The 17,092-nt window shown below is 37.1% G+C and overlaps 1 protein-coding gene across 3 annotated transcripts in view; it reads right to left on the reverse strand.

Annotated features, from left to right (window-relative positions):
* WDR72 (WD repeat domain 72) overlaps window positions 1–7,097 on the reverse strand; it is a 115,087-nt gene extending 107,990 nt beyond the window's left edge. For 2 of the 3 annotated variants that reach the window (XM_057397794.1, XM_057397777.1), the window contains exon 1: window positions 7,060–7,097. The gene's annotated coding sequence lies outside the window, so the exon portion shown is untranslated. Of the gene's footprint in view, window positions 1–6,456; window positions 6,578–7,059 lie in introns of those variants that run through there. The other variant, XM_057397785.1, reaches the window with a different exon arrangement.
* Between the last annotated feature and the right edge of the window lie 9,995 nt (window positions 7,098–17,092).

A 17,092-nucleotide genomic window follows, 5' to 3' on the forward strand; every position in this document is an offset into this window, starting at 1 on the left:
CTTACTGGTGAACACTGACATCCTTTTCTCTTTCAGTTTATGCCCTGAAATCAAAGTTGTTCTAGCCAAACTCTAGTGATACGCTTTCAAGTATCAGCTAGGCAAAGAAAACTCAGTTTCTTACAAAACAGCTTACAAAATGGTGGTTGCCCAGTTAACAGTTTGATAGGCTAAATCCTGAGTCTTTCAAACTTGTTTCCTTGCATATCATGTAGTAATTTATACTTGCGCCATGGGAGCGTTCAATTAGTGTAAAACGCTGTAAGACAGCAGAATTCAGATTTGTACTGCACTGAATATGAACTCATAAATTACATTTTCTTGTAAAAACAGCATAGATTCAAGATCAATATTCTTAGCAGAAGGCCTACTGCTGAGCAAGTGATGAGTAACAGCACTCAACCAACCAATAGAAGTTAAAAACTAAAACTGGTAGAATTTGCTAATGTATAGATGATCTATTTGCACACATTTTAGATATCCATGTGTGTCATATTTAAAAAATGCTACTAAAACATTGGCTATACATTTCAGTCTAATTCTTAGAAATAGAAAACAGAAGGTATGTGAACTTCCGTGTTAATATAACAGTCCTTAACTTTTTTCCTCTTGCTCCCTTGTTAACTTCTCTTTTGGACTAAGGGATTTCAATGCACAAGTACTTTGCATTAAAGTTTTGATTTTAAGAATACCCTGACTTTCCTAGAAACACCACACACTTGCATGCAGATATCCACATTTTGTCTGATGATACTTACCTTTATCAAAGCTATTTAGTAATACTGATGGCACCTAGAGCAAACTCTTTTTAATAAAATCAACTGATATTTATCACACTGTTCCCTTAAAAAAAAAAAAGTAAAAACTGTTTCCACAAAGTCAAATATTGCCCAAGGCGTATCTGAGCTCCATGTTGCTTATCAGCGCAAATTCTTCCAGCTCTGCACACTCAAGCGTGTCTGATCTGCAGTATTAACCCCTCATTCAACTTCAAATCCAGTTCCTCAGTCCTGCTCCCCATTTCTCTCTGCTTCAAACCTAACAAACTTCTTTTTGAGCTGCCCTTACGATTACACTGCTAAAAACTCATGACTGAAAACAAAAACCCTATTCCGAGTTAAACCCATACCAATTCACCCCACCGCTAACGTGTGCCATCCTGTCTCTAGTTCTGCAGTCACACCACAAAATTTCTTACCTTGGAAAATTATTCCAGTTTGCACTGCTTCATGGACTTTGGCTGTACTACTTCAGCAACTTTGGACCATTTGCAGTGTTAAATTTTCATTCAGAAGGCCGAGTATACCACCTTTTATTCTACAGAGGCCGTGAGGTATTTTAAAGGGGCCAGAGCGCAGGAGGTCTGACCTTGAATGCCCTTCTAAGCACATAGTAATGCAAGGGGTTTTCCTCATCACTCAACTGTTTTGACTGGGACTGGTCACATTTATGGATAGAGAAAATACCCTGATTTTTGAATGAATTAAGAATACACCAGTTCTCACATACATAAATGTTCTTAAAACTAGGAACTGAACTTCCCAGAAGCTTAACCTCAAACAGTTCACATCATAAAGCACTGGCTGTGACAAAAACCTCCTCCTCTTAGCTACAGTCCATAACAGAAGCTACCAAACTGGAATTTATAGTTCATTTATAGTAGAAGAGACTTCATAAGACAAAAAGTCACTCTACAGGCAACAGTCAACCGGCCAAAAAAACTTTTCTGAGTTTATGTTCATACTTATTTCATGCTTCAATACGAGTTTTCTCAAGATCAGTTTGTCCAGGTCAATGTGTGGCAATCAGTGTGGGCACAAGAGATGCAGAAATTGGCTTACAGTCCTGAAAATATTAAGAGATTAGCGGCATTTAACTGTGTGCATTGGATTAAAAATGCAAATAATTAAAACAAAAGCACACCAACAAAAAGATAGATGGGCCAAAGCGATTAAAACAATTATTGACAGCTTTAGGAGAACAGCATGTGTCTTCTCAGTCTAGCAAAACTGTATTGGTCCAGGTTTCAATGTTCTTAATGGCTAAGTAAAATAAGAAGTTTCCTCCACACACATCCCTTTTTAGATTCATCACTGTAGTGACAAACTAAAGTGTACAAACTAAATTTTAGGCAGAGCTTAGTAGGTTTTCATAACAAATTCAAAAGGTACATTTGCTTGTAACCAATTTCATTCTCCTATTCCTGTCTATTCTTTGGCTTTATCTGACACACTTGCTCTTACCACCTATATAAGAAAGTACAGGTTTTATCAGTATTTTTGTACTGTTAGTAAAAAGCTAATTAGTTCCCTAAAATAGCTTTGACTTGCAGTCTACTAATGTTTACTGCTTTCATAACTTTCTCAACTTTATGATGTAGATGTTGCGCTTTCCTTAAAGATAACATACTATATTTTTGCTGATTATCAGATATCTTTCCCTAACTAAAATAATTCACCCATTGTTCACAATATATAGCAAATCCATCTAAGAGGCATAAATAATATATTGCATTTACAAAATACTTGATAGAAGTATCTAAAGTACAAAATCTGAAGACAGAGAAGTGACAAACTGCTGTCTTTGTAAGCCTGCAGATGTACCACAGCCACGCTCCTGAAGCGGGTCACAGATCTACTGTTTATATAAGTTGCTATTCAGAAATCCATTGCATCCATGAATCTGAAAATACAGGTCAACAATACTTTGCAATTTGTGAAGCAGCAGAGTAGGCACACATTTGTATAAGTGTAAGCAGTGGAATAAATTAGAAAAGATTAATGCTGAGAAAGATTCTTAACAGAGAAATTGAAATAGAATGGAGATATAGGGCTACAGGGCAGATGGCAGGATGTGCAATTCAGGAAAAGGTAAAAGGTATATGAGGCTAGGTAAGTGAGGAGAGAATGATGACCACAGAAACCGTATTGAAGACTGCAAGACAAGACAAAGGTAAAAGACATTTGAAATAATTAATAGGAAAAAGTAAAACATAGGTTAAGATATTTTTAAAAGGTAATTAAAAGCTAGGTTGCATTTAGCACATCACACAAGGGAACTAACAATTGGCTCCTTTAAGATGTAGAGTCTGCTCTCTGTAGGTAGAGCAGCAAAAATATTTCTGTATTTCAATTTTTTTTGTTAACATACCTAACCAGATAGCAGGCAAGAAGTAAAATACTTCTACCAACACTTGCATCCTATGGCTCACTTGCTTGTGTTTTAATACATCCTGCCAGAACCCTCAGTACTCCACACCTTTTTCCATTCTAGCTCCTTTTTTGCAGCTCTACCCTGAGACACTCCCTGCCTGCTTGCCTACCACTATGGTACCAGTAAGTTCATGGGACATCCCTGGAGACATGTCAGGGCTGCAGCCTAACCTGCCCAAGGACTCACTGCTGAGTGACATCCAGATCCCTCTTGGGGTGTGAATGTACTGCAGTCCAAGGGAGCAAGAGGCTGGGACCAGGAATCAATACAACCCATTTTAACTAGCAAGAACCACCTAGTAATACCTTGTTTGTATTTCTTGAACGAGTGACACAAGAAACACTTATTTCATTCCACACAATAATTCACCACAATCAGAAAGAGCACAGTAAGGGCAACACCATCTCCCAGCTGCTGATTACATCAAAGGTTTGCAGCACAAATTCAATTTTATGATGTTAATCTCAGCCTGCCACTCAGAAATTTTCTCTGAGGGATATGATTTTTCTCTGGATTTCATTTTAAGAATGATTTTCTTCTCCTACAATCAATAAAGATATGTTTTCATCAAAAGACTCTATCTTGGCAGAATTCAATTGGCCATCTCAAAACCTTTTGGTGACACAATATTAATTAAAATAGTTTATGTTGCACCTAAGCTGGAAAACAGGACAGTGAAGACTCAGCACACTTGTGCTTTGCGCAGTCCTAAGGTACAGTAGAATAAATCTTCACCTCCTTGAAGTTATCATTTTACCCCATTAACTGTTCATTATTTTAAGCTTGCTAGAAAAGTGTCATGAGATGCTCTTTTGCTAAGCAAAAAAAATAAAAGATGTGTGAAAAACTAGAAATTCCTACTTTTTTTCCACTGTTATTAAAGGCTTCTGCAACAACGATATAACAGCTGCTTGAACATGTTAAAAATTGATACATGTGAGCTAGCTAACACGGTTTTAGGTCACATATGTCAAGGATACTGCATATATTTGAAGTTCATGTGGAAAAAGTATAACAAGTGCTTGGAGCCATAAAAGATGTCTTTAAAGAAAGAACAAACACATTAAAGAAAAAGAAAACACGCTTGTTTTTACTGTCTGAAATTTTATGTCTGACTGCTTTATGAAGTACAAACATAGGTCTCTGCACAAACAAGGTGCTGCTTAAGCACTATAGAGAACTATATATATATGAATTATTTGCCACTTCCAAATCCATAAGCATACAAACAACATCACTAAGTCATCTTCTGTGGAGTTATATTCAAATTGTGAAATGTCTTACTGAAGCAGAGCTTTAATCAGGTCTTAAGAAATTCACCCAGCAATTCTTACAGGAAAGTACATATGACAGAAAAGGGCCATCAGTTTTTGCAGAAAGCAAGTTTTGATTTCAACAAAATTGAATCTTACTGATTTAAAGACAGGTTTTCACCTTACTTTCTATAAAATTTGGTAACTTAATATATGTAAGTTTTTCCATTTGAGAAAGTGCTGCTTCCTTATGCCTGTGAAGAGACAGCTCCTTATTTTTCCTTAACTGTAAATCATCTTTTGATCAGACACATATCATGCCCTTTAAAAGAGTCAATGATCATAAAATCATCCCCCATGAATCAAAGGGTGTACTAAGATGGTGTACTAAGGGGGTGTAAACTCCAAATTTATGGACCACATAACTTGGAAAGTCTAGAGAGTAATAAACTTTAGACCTGTGTCAAGACTTCCCACAAATGCAAGTCATTAATGTAATCCACAAGAACTTTGATCAACTTTCATTTTTACTAAACATCACAGAATCTGTAGTACTAGCCATAATTAATCCTGCAGAATTCATTCTTACTTACACTACTGCAACAGAAGATATAAAATCTGGCAAAGTCAAGACACATGAAACATAAAAAAAACCCAACTTACAAAAACGTCAAACTAAGAGGCAGTGAATATGCATCAAAGCTCTACGTCACTCTTTTTGTCTTCCTTAAGTGACCTTGAACTCATTTAAGATAAAAAACCCCACTGATCAGAGAGGTGATGTTTTTGGTTCAGCTACACTGTACTCAGGAATGTTTAAATAACAAATAAATTGGAACCAGACGCTGGAAATAAAACAACTGAAACATTTCATCAGCCTTTGGGTTTTGGACAGTGATGTAACATTTGCTAACTACTGGTGTAATTAATTGCATCATAATGAGGATTTCCAAACTGACAACAAGAACTTATTTTTCCATTTTGTTCTTTGAACACTCTTGATTATCAAACAGGCCTCTCCACAGAGCTCTTCACTATGGGGCATGCACCTGCTTAGTGTAAACAACTTTGAAAGATTTATTATATGCACACAAACAGATCTGCTTAAGTAGAGAGACACTGTCTATTATGAAGCAGAATCAAAGTCCATACCTGATTCAATGCATTGCAATGCATGGATTGCAGTTGTAACTACAATAAAGTTCTAATTTTAACACTGAAACAATTTTAATGAGAAAAACCTGGTCTTGTGTAACCAATCCTACCACCTGACACAAACCTTTTGCACAGAACTGGCTCACCAGAAAGCCATTTCTGCAACGCATTCCCAAAACATCATAGTTCTTTACCAGCAGCACATCTGATATGCTAAATCTCATGATACTTTAAGAAAATATTACTACTGTTCATAGCAGTAACTAGGAAAGTGATTGTGACAGAACCACCACAGGGCTCCAAGTGAGCCCTGGGCAATTCCATCATTGAGCAAGTCTCAAGAGACATTTCTAACTGTTTTCAAGAGAAAACAGAACTGCTGTAGAATAAATATAAATTTATCTCTACTCTAAGGCTTTGCACCTACTCTAAAGGCATTACTAAAGTAACACAGAAGCATTTTCCCATTTCAGTGAACTAGTATTTTGAACTCTGCTATGTCCTCATATTACTTTCTCCAAGAAGTCCACTGAATAAGTATACTCCAAGACAACTGATGGAATATATGTATATGCATAATATATGCATAGTAATATGTATGTATCACTAGATGATGTTGGAAAGGGAAGTTCAGACACCCACCATCACAGGTCAAACCTGAAAAATAACGAAGCTATACAGCTGATACTAAACGTACAGGGTACGAAACGGAACTCTCAGAAACTTGGCCGACATCGGCCCGAGTGAAGAGAACAAAAAGGCTTCACCACAGCGGAAAAGCTCTGCAGTACCCCATGTTACCACTGCTCTCGGCCAAGACAAAATCCAAGCCCACCCCTCAGTCGCTTTCCTAAGGCACCCGAGGTAGCGGAGCCTCGCGGCCACACACCCCTGCCCGGACGCGCAGGTGAGGTCCCAAAAAGCCGCCCGAGGCTCCGCACTGAGGCGCGACCCCGCTGCCGGCGGGCCAGGGAGACCAGCACCGGGCGGGGAGAAGGACCGGCGGGGGAAGGCAGCTGACAGGAACCGTGCTGAGCGGCGAGGCCGCGGCACAACCCCTTACCTGCAGCGGCTGCAGGCACCGCCAGTGGTTAAGGACCGGCCAACAGCACCGAGAGCGCCGAGAAGAGAGGAAATGGAGCGCAGCGGCACAGGTTTTATCCCGCTCGGGAGCGGCTACACCCAGCCCGGCCCAGCCCTGCCCTGCCCTGCCCCGGCCGCGAGGCGCCTGCCGAGCCTCGGCCTCTGCGCGGCGACGGGAGCAAGGGCAGCGCGTGCTGCCCGCAGCTGCCCACGGTCCCGTCAGCGCCCACGGAGAGGGTCTGCTCCGGGGGCCGCTTTCTGCTCCGGCGGTTCAGAACGGAAAGCGAGAGGAAACAAGGGCTAAAGTAGCAACCTGTGAGGTGGTGCCTGGGCTGCTGCCGCCCTGCTCACCCACCTGCTCCTCCCCGCTCCCTTGCGGCTCAGGAGACCCGTGGTGGGGGGCCGGCCTGCTCGACAGAGTACTCCTTGCTCCGTAATGAGGTACAAGAAACTTCTTAGGTGTCCGCCCTGCTTTAAGTACGGAGAGAAGAGTATTTCTGCGGCCGTAGGGGCAGCTGCAGGTGGTGTCGGTTCTGCACGTCTCCGGTCAGGTGCTCTTTCTCAGCAGCTCCGGGTTTGAGGGCGGTAAAGGGTGAGTTGTGTGCCTCATGGCGTGAGGGCTGCGCATCGTTGGGGGCTTGAGTTTCTCAGCTTCAGGTATTTCTTCTCATAAACGCTAAGTTCTAGTGAGTTAACGTAGTGAGGAGGAGAAATGCAATGTTTATTTGTTATTGGTGTGTTTCGTTTCTCTTAAAAGGTCAATTTCAGAGAAGCTATGGTATATGAAAGGAGACCATTATGAGGAGCCAAGTTGAGCTGTTCTGTACATGTGGGTTCATCTTGATGAAGCTGTGTTGAAGTAATTATAGTTTGCATCTATGGGCTGCGTTTTAGAGGTAAGTGGATGGAATGAAAAAAGAATATGTAAAGTTAGTAACGTTTTGAAATGTTTCTCCCCAGCTTCTGATTTTTATTTGTTTTAGCAGGTGATTACTCAAAATAAATATGAGAATACTTAAGCTGCTTCACCTAATGAATGATTTTATGAAATTTTATAAACCCTGGAAATAGAACCTTAACGGAGATGGTGGTGTTTAGTAAGATAGTATTAGGCTAAGTGATAAAACGCTGGAATATAGTATCTTATATGAAAACTTAGATGTAGCTTTTCTCTGGGCTTACTTCTGGGCATTTTAGTAATATTCTAGTTGAAAACAAAATGAGATGATACAACATAGTTTAAAAGCCATAATATTATTTTCCTCAGAGAAGATGAACTCTAGCCCTTTAAAATCAGTAGTGGTAATTGGAATTTCAGTTAAAGTTTTTGTAGTCAAAAATGCTTATCAAGAAAGTGAAATAATTGTATGAGACCAGGTAACCTAATGGATAAACTGGATATTGCCTGTGCTTTGTGGCACGTGATGTGAATTGTGAATCCTGCCTGTGAATAAATAAGTTATTTCAACAGCTTCTCCTTAGTCATCAGTACATGAAGGTTGCCATAAGACAAAGTTGTTGCATACACTTCAGCATGATTTAACACAAAGGGAAGGCTACTGCAAAGACCTTAATTACATCTTGTGTTTAGAGAGGGTCATGAAATTGATTTCTATTTTGCCTTCTAACACTGTATTTTTTTACCTTGGTAAAATAAATTATTCTATAAAAGCAGTGGACATATTAATACTATTTAAATGTATTTACAGATGCACATCAGAAATAGTGGTTATGAAAGCTGTATGTACCATATATACTAATTACACTTCGGGATATTAAGAACTGTCTCCCCAAATCAGGTTTTATTTCATTCCCAATCTTTACGATATGAAGCATTGTGTTTAAAGATACATAGTTTTTCAAGTGTTGTAAATGGTAGTTTTTAATGTAAGGTGCATGTGATAGTGTCCCAAGCTATATATGTTGGCTTTGTTTTTTAAATGGTTCTACCTAAACATAAAACATCCCATACTTCATATAATATTTGTGTAAAGTTTTAATTTTAATAATTCATGTTGGAAAGAGTGATTGAGCTGCTACAGAGCCTTTATTATGGGAAAAACAGAATGAACACATACTTACCAATCTACCTGCCATGGTATCAGGTGGGTTTGCATATGGAAACAAATTACAAGGATTACCCTGGCTTGGAATAGTTTGCATGAATAAGTTATGATGTTTGGACTGTTCTTGAGTTGAAATCTGTAATGGATCATAGCGCAAGTTAAATGTATCACAAGTTGAAATATCACACCTGACAACTGGTAAGGAAAGGGAGAACATGCACAAAGTAATGAAAACTGCCCATGCTCTTGAACTCAACAGAGACCACTTTTTCTTTCTGTTGAGAAAAAGGAGATTTGTTGTGGACTGTTCGATTTCCACAGCCTCTCCAAGGGAGCGAGGGCAGTTCACAAATAAAATATGTACACAAAGAAAATCCTTCCATGATTTAGGCAAGGAAAAAATCTCTTCTAAAGGAAAGACCATGTCTTTTCAAAAGTGAGCTTTCTGTATAAAACCTTCAGTCATCAGTTGCTAGTTGTATTCTTGAGGCATTACTTTCACATGCTGTTATAGGTTTGCATTCTGATTCTAGTTCTTCACCTAATTTTTGTTCTGACATGCAGACCACCTCATTTCACACAGGCATACTTGTTTGTAACAAAAGGGCTAAAATAAGCTTTTCTGAAGTATATCTCAGATTCTTTTGTTGAGGAGGATTTATTTTGGGTTGATGACATTGATTCAGATGCGCCATGTTGTGTTGCAGACTTTGGCACTGGTCTCCTGGGAGACAGTGTGTCAGTCTTTTATTTTCCACATCTGTAAGATAATAAAAATGAGATATACTTCCATTATGAAAAGCCTTGAAATTATTAATGAAAAGCACTTTAATTTTTTTTTTAAATAACTTTTATAATTGAAGAAATTTATGCCTACTTATGACCTTGGGTTGTGTAGGTACTTGGTGAGAAAGTAGGTACTTTCTCACTTCCAGTGAGAAATTCCTATTTCTCACTAAAACTATCTGCTCACTAATTTATTAATCATAGACCATGTAATAATTTCAGTCTTGGTTGTAATTATTGTCATCCAGTAATTACTTTCTCAGTCTTTCCTCTCTTCATCTTCTTCTACGCTTTATCCTCTTTTATCTGAATGGGCAACAAAGTAACTTCAATAAACTAAAATGTTTATCTGGTCTCAGCAGTCAAGGCATGTTTTTGAGAAGAGTAAGAGCAATTAGTGGTTAACAACATTGTTGACAGATGTCACGTACTGAAATATGAAACAGCATTAGCTTAGATTACATTAGAGGATAGTTGTCAAGTACTGAGAATTTATTGTATTATTTTACATATAATGTGATGAAATATTGATGAAAAAATGTCACATTTCATGTCAACAGAGCTTTTGTTTTGCAAAGGTAAGCAATGGGTATGTTCACCATTGGATGTACTTTGGAGACTTAAGCATGCTGTTGATTAAATCAGGGCTTTTATGAGAATAAATGCAATTTTAAAAATTGCTATCACATAAAAGTGTGAGATAAATCTATACTTGTTACATGCTAGTATTAAAGCAGAGCAGTGTTAATATAGGATTCAATCTCTTAATGTCTGTTTTACTGGATTTACAAACTGTACTTCATTGGTTGTAGTTTTTTTTGGGGGGTTAGAAAACAATGCTGTAGCTGCTCAGTCCAACAATAGGGTAGTTTCACAATTATATTAATTTCAAAACACAAGTCATAAGTACAGAATTGTTTATTTACTGTAATATAAAGGAATGTAAAACACTCAGATGCTAGAGGGGACAAAGTAGAAACAGAGAGGGAAGGTAAATCTGACTGACAGCTTAATTTTGCTCAAAATATGAAAACATGATTTGTTATTGTTGAATTTCAGTTTAACTACTTTTAAGCTTTTAGCAGTAACCTTCTGAGTTTGTCCTCATAAATGTTTTTAATTGCTTTTTCCTTGCTTTAATTACTCACTTCACACTTTGGCCTTGTACATTTATCTGTTTAAAATGAGTTTAGTTTTTGTTCTTTGTGGGCTCTTTTCTGAGGAAAAGTGTGGAATACTAAATTATGAATTTACTAAAGGGAACTTCTGATAATAATTTTTCCCAATTTAAAAGATTCCTTATAATGAGTATCATGACCACACCTTTATGAGTATTCTTTGTGCTTTAAGACCATATAATGTAAGCAATTATGGAAGCTATATTTGTTTCTAAGAGTTCCTCACTTCCTATTTGCATGATACAGGAGAATCTAGGAGAAAGAAATTAGCTATTCTGCCTATCTACAGAAGCAGGATAGGAAATATTTGGGTTTCTGGTAGATATATATTTATTGTGGCTTTAGGGTATGAAGTCATTTTTCTTAAAGAAAAGGCTGAAAGTGCTGAACTATTACAGATACTTTTAGGATTAGTTATTTAAGCACTTCCTATATGCTCATTAAACAGAGGTACTGGAAATAAGGATATCTCATACTTTTTCTTTTCTGCTATGGTTCCATGGCTTTTCTTGAATACAAATATTTTCAGGTGAGTTGGAGAGAGGATTACAATTTTAAAAATATAGGTACAGAGCACACACAGATTAAGCGCAGTCATTGAGTGTCCAAGGAATGGAGAATTTTTAAAAGAACAAAGAAAAGGCATTTCTTTGCATTTGCAGCATATTTAACTAATTGTAGATTCGTAAGATTGCCAGGGCTGACTGGCTTAGAAAACATGCTGCTAAATCACAGAGTAGTCAATCTAACATTGTTACTCTGTTTCCTTAGAAACACTTTTTTTCATGTAAGAGTGGAGATGAAAAAATAACTCAGCCTTACCTGCATTCTTGGTAGGGACTTTATTCTACCACCTTATTTTGCATGTAGAGCAATTCCACTAATACTGAGAAATCTTGCTACACTCAGTAAAATCACAATTTCAGAGGGATGATTGTATGTGTACATATATATATATATATATATATATATATATATAGCACAAGGTGTAATGGGTTTAAACAGGGGAAGTTCAGGTTAGATATAAGGAAATTCTTTACTGAAAGGGTGGTGAGGCACTGCAGCAGGTTGCCCAAAGAAGTGGTGAATGCTCCGTCCCTGTTCAAGGCCAGGTTGGACAGAGCCTTGGGTGACATGATCTAGGCTGAGACAGGGGGTTGGAACTAGATGATCTTAAGGTCCTTTCCAATCCTAACCATTCTATGATATATGAAATGATGAAAAATGTCATCTGAGATTTATGTTCAGGAAGAGATACAGAGGTCAAAGTAGCAAATATGGTCTCTAAGATGAATAAAACAATGTTCTGAAGAAAAGTGCATTTTCTATGGTAATAAAATAAAAATGAACTAGATAAGTTTATTCAGGTATATATTAAAAGAAATGACAAATTATTTTTTGACATCTCAAACTTTTCATGTGTACTGTGTAATGCAGTTCTATATAAGAGTGCTTTTTCTTTTAGTAAATTCGAATATTTTATGTGCTGTGTTTTAAGAGATAAATGAGATCTGGAAACATCTGAAGCTCATTTAGAAATGAGACATCATTGGTTTTTCAGAGCAATTCAGAGGCGAGCCACTAGGTGTCTCTAAGTGTAAAATAAAAGTACTCAAGACGGCAGTTAAGACTACATAAGAACATGTGGAGCAGAGGAAGAAAAACATTTCCTTTTATAGGGAAGAAATCTGTACTTTTAAAAGTCAGTGAGTAGAAATGTTGGATCTGGCCTCTGAGCTCAAGGTTTTTTTTTTTTAATTTTATTCCTCCTTAATTATAATGAGCACATTTTAATTTTTTGATTGTCAGCAAGCAGTTTTACAGGAATCATAGCAATGAGCAGAGCTACTGACAATGAAATGCAAACTTCAGAAATTCTTGGTTAACTTAAAATAGATGCTAAGAAGAAAAATACTTTGAGATTTATTTGCATTATTTAAGGTAGCTTTTTCTCATCTGTCTTGCTGTACAAAGGGGGCATGCTTTCTGGGGCATGTAATGTCAGTGTTGCAAATGACTTTGTCATTGAAGAGACAGTGGGGGCAAAATAAACCCAAATTTGAGGACTATAATCAGAAGTATGTGGTCTTCTTTCCACTTAATGTAGTGGGCAATTACTCAGTATTTATGTAAAACAGTGAAAATATTTATCTTTCTCTTCATAGCATTTTGAATGAGAGGATCGTGAAGCACCGTACAGATGTTAATTCCAACAATATTTTCATAAGACAGGTAAGTGATAGCGTTGTCAGTCTTACTGGAGTCAAGGGAGGAGATGTGAGGTGATACGCAAGATTTGCATACAGAAGTCTTAGGGTTAATGTGGAGTTAATAATCTATTTTTAATAAAGTTTAGTACCAAACTAAAAATTACACAGTGTTCTCATTAACTCCAGGTATTTAATTATTCAAAACCTAGAAATTTGTGGCACATACTTATATTGAAATAAACTTTTCTGGAATAGAATGGAAAAACACATGTGAGATAAGTCTGGTTTTAGTCTAATTACCTAGTAGCTCCTGTGAGTTCACAAATATGACAGGTGGAATATGGACCTGTGGTAAGTTATTGTATTCTTCTTTGTGTTAAAACTGCAGGATTATTTTTTTATTGCTGTGGCTTGACTTTTTGGATATTAGTAATGAATGGGTATTTCAGTAAACTTTGCATCTGTGTACTTCCTGGCTAGCAAGGATGGGCCTTCCTTTGTATCCTGTTGGAAGAGGGTAAATGGAGTGCATTACAGTAATTTATCAAGGTGATTCTTGTGAAGCCCAGACTCCTCACCTATTCTCTCTAGCCATAGCTGTGCCTATCTTTTGGATGCAAGGACAAAACTGATCTAATTTGTAGTTTCTATTTTCAATATTGCTTATAGTTTTTCAGGGTCAGAAATCAGCTGATTTTTTTTTTTTTTTTTCTTTTGCTTATCCATTGCCTTGATGATATATCTCCTGATAGAAATAATGAACTCTGTAAAAAAATATTCTGTCTTTTATCACTCATTGAGTCTACTGAAAATTATATGATACACCTGGGGATGCAGAATCTGTATTTCTGAAAGGTAGGAATGAACTGTCTGGAAAAACAGATTTATTTTCTCTCTTGCTTTCCTGGTTGAATTCCTTCTCATCAGTTTCAGCTTTCTGTGTTGTTATGATGACAATGATAATACAGGTGTTTATCTTGGAATTTGATCTGAAGAGTGTGTACTTTTTTCCCCACAATAGACAAACATCTTCTCCCTCTAGCTCTTGTTTTAAGCCACTGATTGACTTCAAAAGGGAAGGAAAAAAAAGAAAAAAGTTTGTTTTAACCTACTGAGGTGACTGACATATTTCTTCATGTGTTAGTGTAAGGCAATACTGATGAATCTTGATCAGCTCAAAATTTCAGTCACTATATTAATTTTCAAAGGAGCAAATTCCCTTTCTTCTCAATGGAAGAATTTCAGAAGAAAGCTAGCTAAAATGCTGGTGTTCAAAGGTCAAAAGTTCTTTAAAAATACACATGGGTAATCATAAAAGTAGCCAAGACAAGATGGCTTCATAATGGTCAAAGATAGATACGTATCAGATGCAAGGAAGCTGCTCATGCACTCTATATTTGTAATATCAATTGAAATTTAGCTAGTTTTTTCCCTACTAAGTTTACTTTTTAATAATCTCTTCTGTAATTAATTTATCTTAAATCAGCAGTAGGCTGTATTTTCATTTTCTTGTGAAAGTTGAGAGTTTCTTTCACATGTTTTTGCAATCAGTATTCAAATGTGCTCTCTTCCTTGTTTTCATTGCGCAACATATTACATTAAAATCTCTGAGTTCATGACCATAATTGTTGCATTACAAGTATCCTGTTGAGGAGGAACTTCCTGAGAAGAACAATGTGTAGTTTTAATGCCAAATAGGTACATAAAAAGACTGAAATCTCCTTGCTTGTAATGAATTAACTGAAAGATGCTGGCATGCTTCAGTTTGCTAATACGTGCTATATAAATTCATGTAAAGAAAGAGAAATTAAAAAAAAAAAGATTCTCATTAAAAAATAAATATGTAAGTTCACAAGTGAAAATAATCATATCCTCCTTTTACCAGGGGAGAACTTGGTTTGAAAAATAATTACATATATTTTCTGGAAGCAGATCACTCAACAGTGTCAGGTATCAGGTGGCAGGCACATCCTGAGCAGCAGCATTGTACCAGATTACCTTTTTCTATTGAATAGAGTGGAATGAAAGTATAGACAGTTGTGATATAGTATAGATAAAAATATGATATAAACAACTCCTTTTGGTTTTGTTTGGGGTTTTTTTTTCAATGTCTTTCTAAATTCTTGATTCAGCATGTAGATCTGAAATGATGGGACCTCTTAATTGAAGTCAGCTTATAGGACTGAAATGTAATATCAGACATTAAAGTAGAAATGGTAATATGGAAAAGCAGAAATACTGGGAAAGACTTGACTAAGTAGTAGGGTTGTTCTGCAGCTTCTACTCTTATGCCCTTTAGCCAAACACCATCTTGACAGCTTGTTCCAGCTTAGTGCTTTTCATTATTCCAAGTGAAAAAGTATTTTCATGTGCCTTGTCTTAGTCCACATTTACCTTCTGCTTCTGTTCAGTTATTCTCTGCATATTCCTTACCATACAGTTGTAACAAATTGTTATATATGCAATTAACAGTTGCAGATGTAACAAACAATTGTGACATCACATTACAGCAAAGTAAATGAACCACAGTGACTGCTGGAACTGAAGGATTCAAGGAGAAAATCAGTATTCCACATCAAGGGCCCTGATGTCTGAGAAGGTGAGTGAAAGAAAGGAAGAAGAGGCAAGTTTGCACACTTTCGGAAGGATACGGAGATGCAGCTGTGTAACTTTGACTCATGCTAAGGCTTGGTGTGGACTCTGCTTACTGAACTGTAAGTCAGCAGTGATCAGGTTTTTGTTCCAAGTAAATTTAATTTCTTTTTTTTTTTTTTTTTATTTGACCCAAATGCACACTTGAGATCAGATTCTCAGTCAGCGTCCACCAGACTAACTCTTTTCACTTCAGTGGAACTCCCTTGCTTGCGTAAGTTGGAAATCTGGCCTTAAGACTATCAGGTTGCTGTGGGAAACTTGTAAAGAATAAATAGAAATTAAAAAAGATATGCAAATATTCTGATCCAAAACACAAGCCTGAAAAGGAATATATTAACAGCTTCACTATTATGAAATAATATCATGATCCTCAAACAACATAAGCACTAGACATTTTGGTGTGGGGGGCTAAATCAAGACCACGCGTAATGCAAGTGACTGTAGGCTCTCATGAAACCCTGCCCTGAATTTTCTTCACTGTCACACTTCACAGACTTGTGACCTTGTGGGTTATTGCAGAATCACAAGGAAGGAACCTCTCTAGATCTAGTTCAACATCCCAGCTAAAAATCAGGGTCAGCAAGAGCAGGTTTCCCAGCATTGTGTCCAGTCATGTTTTGACTGGTTCCAAGGACAGAAACTCCCTATCCTCTCTGGTCTACCAGTTTCAGCATTAAACTACCCTTACAGTAAAAATGAGGTTTTTTTGTATTTAGGTGAATCTGAGTTTCAGTTTGTGCCCATTGCCTCTTTACCTGTTATTAGGCAACGAGAAGAGTCAGGCTTGTTTACACCCTCCCATCAGGTATTAATAAATATTGATAAACCACCCAACCTCCCTGAACTTTCTTTAGTTGAGGCTAAACAGTCTCAGCTCTCACGTCTTCTGCGGTGTAGCTATCATCCAGATCCTGTTTATTGGAAGAAATAAAAAGCAACCCCCCCAAAAAATCCCCAGTATTTATCTGAACAAGTAGTCATAAACACTACAGTTTTTATAATTCAGTGCTTTGAGTATTGTAAAATATTTTAACATGGTATGAGAATATCTCCTATCCAGTGAAGTGCTGCAGTAGAATTAGGAATTCATGAGGTGTATTAAATTCAGCTTGTCTTTGTGCAATATGTATTCACACTTCATTTAGAAAATGAAGTCTGCTTATGCTTAGAGATAGCTAACATAGTAAAGTAAGTTCTGACAATGTGAATATGTTTAAAAAAGGAAAAAATAACTAAACCTTCTATATTGCGCTTCAGATGCTTTGCAAGTGGTAACATCAAAGTGTAAGAACTCCTGAAGTACGTTCTTATTAAAATAGTTGCACTGGGTTTGTTACTGCTGGCAAAGATAGCATTCAGAAATGTGTTTAGACTAGAGACTGCTGCATACAGCAGATAAAAGTTGAGGAAATGAGGGTGAGGAAACAGTTGTAATATTTCTCCTTTCTTCTTCCATCTCAGAGTGTATACAGAGGGAGAAAGAATTTGTCATT

Source organism: Pezoporus wallicus, unplaced genomic scaffold, assembly GCF_028554395.1.
Source record: "Pezoporus wallicus isolate ANWC-B61680 ecotype Strahan unplaced genomic scaffold, APGP_CSIRO_Pwel_v1 contig_3952, whole genome shotgun sequence".
NCBI lineage: Eukaryota > Metazoa > Chordata > Aves > Psittaciformes > Psittacidae > Pezoporus > Pezoporus wallicus.